The sequence below is a fragment of the Prionailurus bengalensis genome, chromosome B2, assembly GCF_016509475.1.
Source record: "Prionailurus bengalensis isolate Pbe53 chromosome B2, Fcat_Pben_1.1_paternal_pri, whole genome shotgun sequence".
Classification (NCBI taxonomy): Eukaryota; Metazoa; Chordata; class Mammalia; order Carnivora; family Felidae; genus Prionailurus; species Prionailurus bengalensis.
The window spans coordinates 39798056-39805659 of record NC_057349.1 but is presented as its reverse complement, the minus strand read 5'-3'; positions in this window follow the sequence as shown (position 1 = coordinate 39805659).

The following is a 7604-nucleotide window of genomic DNA, read 5'->3' as shown; positions in this document are numbered from 1 at the left end:
CAGCAGCCTATTGCTGGTGCCTAAACATGCACTGCCTTGGTGCTTAATTTTAGTCCAGGCGTTCTCATCTGGGGGCAATTTTGCTCCCCAGAGGGCATTTGTCAATGCCTGGACACTTTTGGTTGCCAGACCTGGGGGAACTGTAAGGGCATTTAGTAGATGGTAGTCAGGGATGCTACTCACGTCCTACAACACACAGTGCAGCCCGCCCCCCCCCCCCAACCCCCAAATCCAGCCCAAAGTGTCAGGTTGAGAAACCCTGCAACCTACGTTAAAGCCTGGTCTCCCAGAAGTCCCAGTGAGACTAGGCCTTGGTCAAGGTGACCAGAGCTACTTGAGTCTGGGGGTTGATAGAGAGTTTGGAGGGCAAACCTCCTACCTTGCAGTCCTTGAAAAACATGTATTATCCCCAGTTAACAGGTGAGGAAACTGGAGCATCAAGAGGGCATATGAGTAGTGAGAAGAGAGGAACACGCTCTTTCCCTCCTTCGTAAGTTAACCACAGGTCAGCTCAGCAGGCCCAGGTTGGTTCAAGGAAAGATCACAAGGCTACAAGACCCCACATGATCCACTCATCCTTCACCTTTGACCTTCCTCCTGCCACTCTGTCCCTTACCTCTCCCTGCTGGCCACACTGTACTCCTTAACATGCCAATGCCACTCCTGCCTCAGGGCCTTTGCACTTGCTGTCCCTTCATCACTGGATAGTCTCTTCCAGCTATCTGGTCTCAATCCAAATGTTACCCTCTTGGAGAGGTAAGGCCTCCCCTAACTGCTCCACAAAAGGGCAATAATACCCTGCCTCCTCCTTATTCTCATTACCATGTGTTATTTTTTCCTCAGCACTTATCACTATCTAATGTACAATAGATTTGTTTATCCTCCTCTCCCTTACCTCCGCACTGATTCATTTTTTTTTTATTATTATTTTTTAATGTTTATTTTGAGATGGAGAGAGAGACACACACACAGAGTGCAAGTGGGGGAAGGGCGGAGAGAGAGGGAGACACAGAATCCAAAGCAGGCTCCAGGCTCTGAGCCGTCAGCACAGAGCCTGATGCGGGGCTTGAACTCACAAACCGCGAGATCATGACCTGAGCCGAAGTCAGACGCTCAACCGACTGAGCCACCCAGGCGCCCCCACACTGATTTATTTAATGCCTTTTTCCCACTGGTCCTGTTTTTTTAATTAATCTTTTTATTGTTTATTGTGTCTGTTATCAACCGTCTCTAATCCATTGTGGAATAAAAAGAAATACAAAAAGGAACTAGCTCGCGATCACATGAACCATTCATTAGACTAATCCTTCTAATATTTTTCTATCAAGATTTCCAAACAGCAAAGTGGAACAAACAGGATGCCATCCCACCTTCTCAAGCTTTAGGGGAGAAGCCTGAAGCTGCCACTAAATTTCCTGGGGCGCCTGGGTGGCTCAGTCGGTTAAGCGTCTGACTTCGGCTCAGGTCATGATCTCACAGTTTGTGAGTTTGAGCCCCGTGTCCGGCTCTGTGCTGACAGCTCAGAGCCTGGAACGTATTTCGGACTCTGTGTCTCCCTCTCCCTGCCTCTCCCCCACTTGTGCTCTCTCTCAAAAATAAATAAACCTTAAAAACAAAAGAAAGAAGGCTTAGTTTATTTATACTGGGTATCTTCTTCTACCTTTTGAATTTTGTGCTGTGTCCACTTATCATTTCTTTTTCGAAGCCACTTTTTTGGGGGGTGGTGGGGAGAGCAAGCATGAGTGGTGGGGAGGGGCCGAAGGAGAGAGAAGAGAATCCCAAGCAGGCTCCGTGCTCAGCACAGATCCTGACGCAGGGCTCGATCCCATGACCCTGGGATCACGACCTGAGCCAAAATCAAGAGTTGTACGCTCAACTTACTGAGCCATCCAGGTGCCGCATAAATATTTAAATAGTACCTGGCCCATAGTAAGTACTACAGAAGTACGAGTTATCGACACTCTTATTTAAAAATCATATAGGGGCGCCTGGGTGGCGCAATCGGTTAAGCGTCCGACTTCAGCCAGGTCACGATCTCACGGTCCGTGAGTTCGAGCCCCGCGTCGGGCTCTGGGCTGATGGCTCAGAGCCTGGAGCCTGTTTCCGATTCTGTGTCTCCCTCTCTCTCTGCCCCTCCCCCGTCCATGCTCTGTCTCTCTCTGTCCCAAAAATAAATAAACGTTGAATGAATAAATAAATAAATAAATAAAAATCATATAAAATTATTCCGAGGCGGGGAGAACTTGGGAGGGAAGGGAGAGCAGAGCTCAGGCTGTGGGGGTGGGGGTGGGGGTGGGGGTGGGGGTGGCCCAGTCCGGGTGGATGGGTTGCAGATGGCGCTACAAGGAGAGCTACTGGGGGCAGCGGTGCAGGGTGCTCCTGAGAGCTCAGGAAGAATGCAGGCCTCCCTCGTACAACCTGGGGACACACTCCCTGGCAAGATCCCAGAGTTTCCAGAACATTCCATGAAGCCAGAGGAACACTTCAGGGGAGACCATGAGACCTGGTACATTCGGGCCTCTGAGAGAAGAAACTAAGTACTTCAGAGGACACAGCAGGACTAGCCTTGGGCTCCTTGAGGACGGGGTCTACATCCTCTGGGTTGGCTGAATGACTTTCCAGGGGGCTGCTGCTGGTCTTGTCACCTGGGCGATCAAGAGAGGGCCCAGGCCCAGGAACCGCTGTCTCTCACAAGCTTGTGGTGACAGTATCCTCCACCAGCAAGGGTTGGAAGGAGTAGAAAACTCGGGCTTGCTTGCATGTATGTCTTTTTTGACCTTTTTGTTCTCCTGGAGACTGGCCAACTTGAGAGCACTCGGTAGCTTAGGACAATGTCTAATCATTCTCCAGAATGTACCTGGCCCAAGAAACATGGAAAAAGGGAGAGGAAACACTGCTTTGGTAATCCTATTTGGATTTTCAGGGGAGAATAATCAAGGAAGGGGGCAGCTTCTGGCGTTGGAGAGGGATGGATAATGTAGCTGGGGGCAGCAGCTAGGATGATTTATATGGAGTATCCCTCCCTCTGAGAATGCAGAGTTTCAGAGAGAATTCTCGCTTTACTCCTGTGCATGCACACCAGGACGATTTGTAAATCGAAAGGACTGACAGGTGTCCACAGCAGCTCAGGGACAGTGGAGAGAGCTGTGTGCCAGAGAACATCTTGGGTCCCTCCTCAGCAGGGATGTCGTGCTGGGAACACTGTATGCTAAAATCCACCATGGAGGGGCTCCCGGGTGGCTCAGTTGGGTGAGTCTCCTACTTCGGATCAGGTCATGATCTTACGGTCTGTGAGTTTAAGCCCCACATCGAGCCCACTGCTGTCAGTGTAGAGCCTGCTTTGGATCCTCTGTCCCCTCTCTTTCTGCCCCTCCCCCATTCACACACACACACACACACACTCTCTCTCTCTCTCTCTCTCTCTCTCTCAAAAATAAATAAAGCATTAAAAAATAAAACAAGATCCACCATGGAAAAGTTTACCTCAGCCATAATAGAAACGGAAGCTAAAGCTATTCTAAAATACCGTTTTTTCACGTAGGTTGGCAAAAGATCAAAAGTTTGATCACACACATTGTGTTGATCAGGGTGGAAGGAAGCAGCCTCTTTTTCCCTGGAGGGAGGGTAAAATGGCACAATCCCTGTGGGAGGGCATTTGGCAATAGCTACCAAAATGCTAAATGCATATTGTGGGCTAGGAGCGCCGCTTCTGGGAAGTTCAGCGACAGCAATCCCAGCAAAATGACATCATGCCATGGCAGCATGGTTTGTTGGAGAGAGTCTCAATTTCCCTAAATAAGTGGCAATAAATTAGAAGAAGACAACACAGTGGCACGCTCTACAGCCATCAAAACCAACAAGGACGCTCTTTATGAACCGATACGGAACGAATTCCAAGAGATATTAAGTGGGGGTGGGGAACAAATGCAGAAAAGTGGATGCAGCATGCCAACATCTGTGTGAAAAAGGGAAAGACGCGTGTCTGGATTTGCTTGATGCGCACGGAGATCGCTGGAAGGCAACTTAGACGGCGGGAACCACAGGCCGCAAGTTGGGAGGGGGCCTGGTGTCCTGGAGCTGCCTCTGCTCCCTGAGAAGGTTCTCATCCCCTTCAGGCTCCACCCTTCCAGGAAAGAGCCCAACCTGTGGCTCCCAGAGGGGGCAGACAGAGGTCGGGAAGGAGCAGGGCTTGAAGCCCTTGTAGCCACTTGGGCGTCTGGGGACCTTACCCTCGTTCTTTAACCTCCAAGCCTCTGTTTCCTCTTCTGGTAAGCAGCGAGAATGATGGTGCTATTAATAAATGAGGCGGGACGTGTGTAAGCAGGGAGGATAATTGTACCACCTTATCAGGCTAGTGAGAGGACGCACAGACTAATCCAGGCGAAGAGTTTAGCACGGGTGCCTGGCCCTGGCACTGTGTCAACGGATTGGTTCCAAAATATATCTTGGTTTCTCATTGGCATTCTGACCCTTACAGGATCAAAAGACACTCCTCGGCAAGGCCAATGAGGCCCTTAGGGTCCACTTTACCTTTAACCTTCATTTCCACACTCAGCCTCACGTCCCCCTCATAGGAAGTGGTCTCTGTTCTCTCTGCCTGGAATGTCCTTCCTTCCTTTGCTTGACTTGGTCAACTTTAAGGGCCAGCTCACGTGTCACCCTCCCTGGAAAGTCTCAGCCCAGAAGGCGTTTGTGATGCCAGAGTGCCTGGGGTGCCCCTCGGTGGGGCACCATCACACCGCATGGTGATGAAGCCCCCGATCCTGGCTGGTACCCACGCACTTGCTTGCCCCGATAAAATGGACAGGAAAAGATACTGAAGTCCACTCAAACAAGCCACAGCAAGAAACCATCTTCTACCGCTCGGACTGGCGAACTAACCCCGACACGGGGTTTGGAGGTTTGGAGACACGGGAGGTGGAACTGTAAGAGGCAGGCACGGAGGTGAGAGCGTAAGTTGCCATGACTCGCGGGGCAACCGGGGACCCCTGTCCACATTTAGCAGGTGCGCACAGAGAAACGACCTACGCACAGATCTGCTCACTGCATCCGTGTGCAACAGTAGAAGGCTGGAGACTCCCTACGGGCCCATCCCCTGGGGACAGGTTGACTAAGTTACGGTAGAGCCACACTATGGAACACCACGCGACCAAGAAACAGAACAAAGAAACTTTTTATTACCTGACATGGAACCATTGCCAAATGATACACTGAGAAGTGCGGGAGAAAGCATGGATAGTTTGTATAGTATCCGCCACTGGGTAAAAAGAGGAGCGAGTATATACAAGCATTTGCATTTGAAACACAGACTATTTCTGGCAGAATAGGTAAGATAATATTGATACTAACATACTGGTAGCCTCCAGGGAAGAGAACTGGGAGTCTGGGAAACAGGGAAAGAAGGAGATGCTTAGTCATCACTTAGATCTTTTTCCTGTCTTTTAAATTTTATACTGTGTACATATATTTTCTATTCAAAATTAAATAAAATAACTTTTTTTGGAAAGAAGGAAAAGCTAGTAATAAAATGGAGTTGAGGCTAAGCCACTCTCTCCAGGAGGAGGAAAAATACCTTGAACGTGTCTCCAGAAGCGAGAATGTCCATGGGAAATCATTCCCTCGGGCCGGCTGCCCCCTCCACCCGCAATGTGAGCTGACGTTCAGAGAATTAAGAACCTGTTTCAGTATGAGCCTGAGTAAAACAGAAGAACGATAAACTCACGATCAGTAGTCAAAGCAAATTCATAAATGAATGCATAATGAAAACCTAAAGAAATGAAATTAGAGTTTGCCCCCCCCCCCCCCCGCCAGCCCCCGCCGCCGGCTCTTTCATGATGGCAAATAACAGGCAAGGCTCAGCTCATGCTTCTTTTTTTTTTTTTTTTAAACATTTATTCATTTTTGAGAGACAGAGCACGAGTCGGGGAGGGGCACAGAGAGAGGGAGACACAGAATCTGAAGCAAGTTCCAGGCTCTGAGCTGTCAGCACAGAGCCCAATGTGGGGCTCAAACCCAAGAACTGCGAGATCATGACCTGAGCCAAAGTTGGACGCTTAACAGACTGAGCCATGCAGGTGCCCCATCAGCTCATGCCTCTTATACCCAGGGCACAACTAGCCCTAAGAGCCTCTGAGCCTCCTGATCCTTCTATTAAGCCTCACAGATCATCAGGAACTCACTGGGTAAATGCGCGGGAGCAGGGCCCCCTTCCAGCCCCAGACCCCACCAGTTCAAATGACCCCTTTTCTGGGGAAATACTGTTGTAGAGCTGGCAGACATGTTCCCAAACCCAACCTACCGAGCTGGGGTGCCACCTGAGGACCAATGCCATGGAAGAGACCTCTGACAGATTTACAAGGGAGAGAATTGGTTATAGCTGACACCAAACTAGCCTCCAAAGACATTACAGGAGGGGCACAGGAGCCTGGGGTGGGGGTGCTGTGCAGGAGCAGGTGGGGCTTTGGGGATGGTGGGGACTTGAGCACCTGAGTGTTCTCAGGCAGGGTCACCTGCCCTCCCGCCTTCCCTCAGGCCATCTGGGCTCTCCCCTGTCCCTTACTCACCTCTTCCAGAAGCTTCACTTGCCAACCCACCCCACACGGGCAGTCTTCAGCCCTCAAGTCTATCCCTCTCCTGACAGTTCCCCCATCTTGAGTTAAACAGGTTCTCATGTTTCTTTGTCTCCCTGACTACAGCGTGAGCGCCTGGGGGAAGGGAGTTTACTGTGTGTTTGTTTCCTTCCTCTCCCTTCAGTCCAGGACTGACGGCAGGGAGAGGTCACACTCAGCCTTGTTGGTTCTCTCAGGGCCTCCGGTTTTGGGGGGCACTGGCTGTCCCTCCAGTTGAATCATGTATGCTCCATGCCAAACTTTGCAAACATAACTAAAGACAAGTAGTCTCATGCCCCTCCAGCGGCCAGAATGAGCCTGACACTCCCTCTTTACCCATCTCTGAATAACACCCAAAGCCCTTCCTCAGGCTTGGGAGGCTATGTGCCAGGTGACCCCTGCTCTTCCCCAGCCTCTCTTCCTTCTGCAGGCACACAGCCTCTCACTGCCCGGGGGCACGGACACTCCCGACTCAGAGCCTGCATGCTTGCTTGCCTTTCCCTCTCCCTGGAATGCTTTTCCATGGGTGGCTGGCCTCATGGATGCATTCAGGGCCCTGCTCAGAGACAGCTTTCCTCCGTCACCTTTTCTAAAATAGCCACCCCTGAGGCGCCTGGGCGGCTCAGTCTGTGGAGCGTTGGACTCAGGCTCGGGTCATGATCTCGTGGTCTGGTTCGTGGGTTCGAGCCCTGCATCGGGCCCACTGCTGTCGGCCTAGAGTCCGCTTCAGATCTCCACCTCTCTGTCCCTCCCACGCTCACGCGTGCACTCTCTCAAAAATAAACAAAACGTGACCCCTTCAGCACCTAGGTCCTCTCATCTGCTCCTCCAGATCCACTCACTCTCACCTTCACCCTGCGCTGTGCCCTGGGAGGCTGGCCCTCTGGCTTCCAGCTTCCATTGGGCAGAGAATGGAGAGGACACCGGAAGTTTGGAGGGAGGAGGCTGGGGTCAGGCTATTAATTTCCCAGCTGGCTCCTTCCCTGCAGGGTTGCT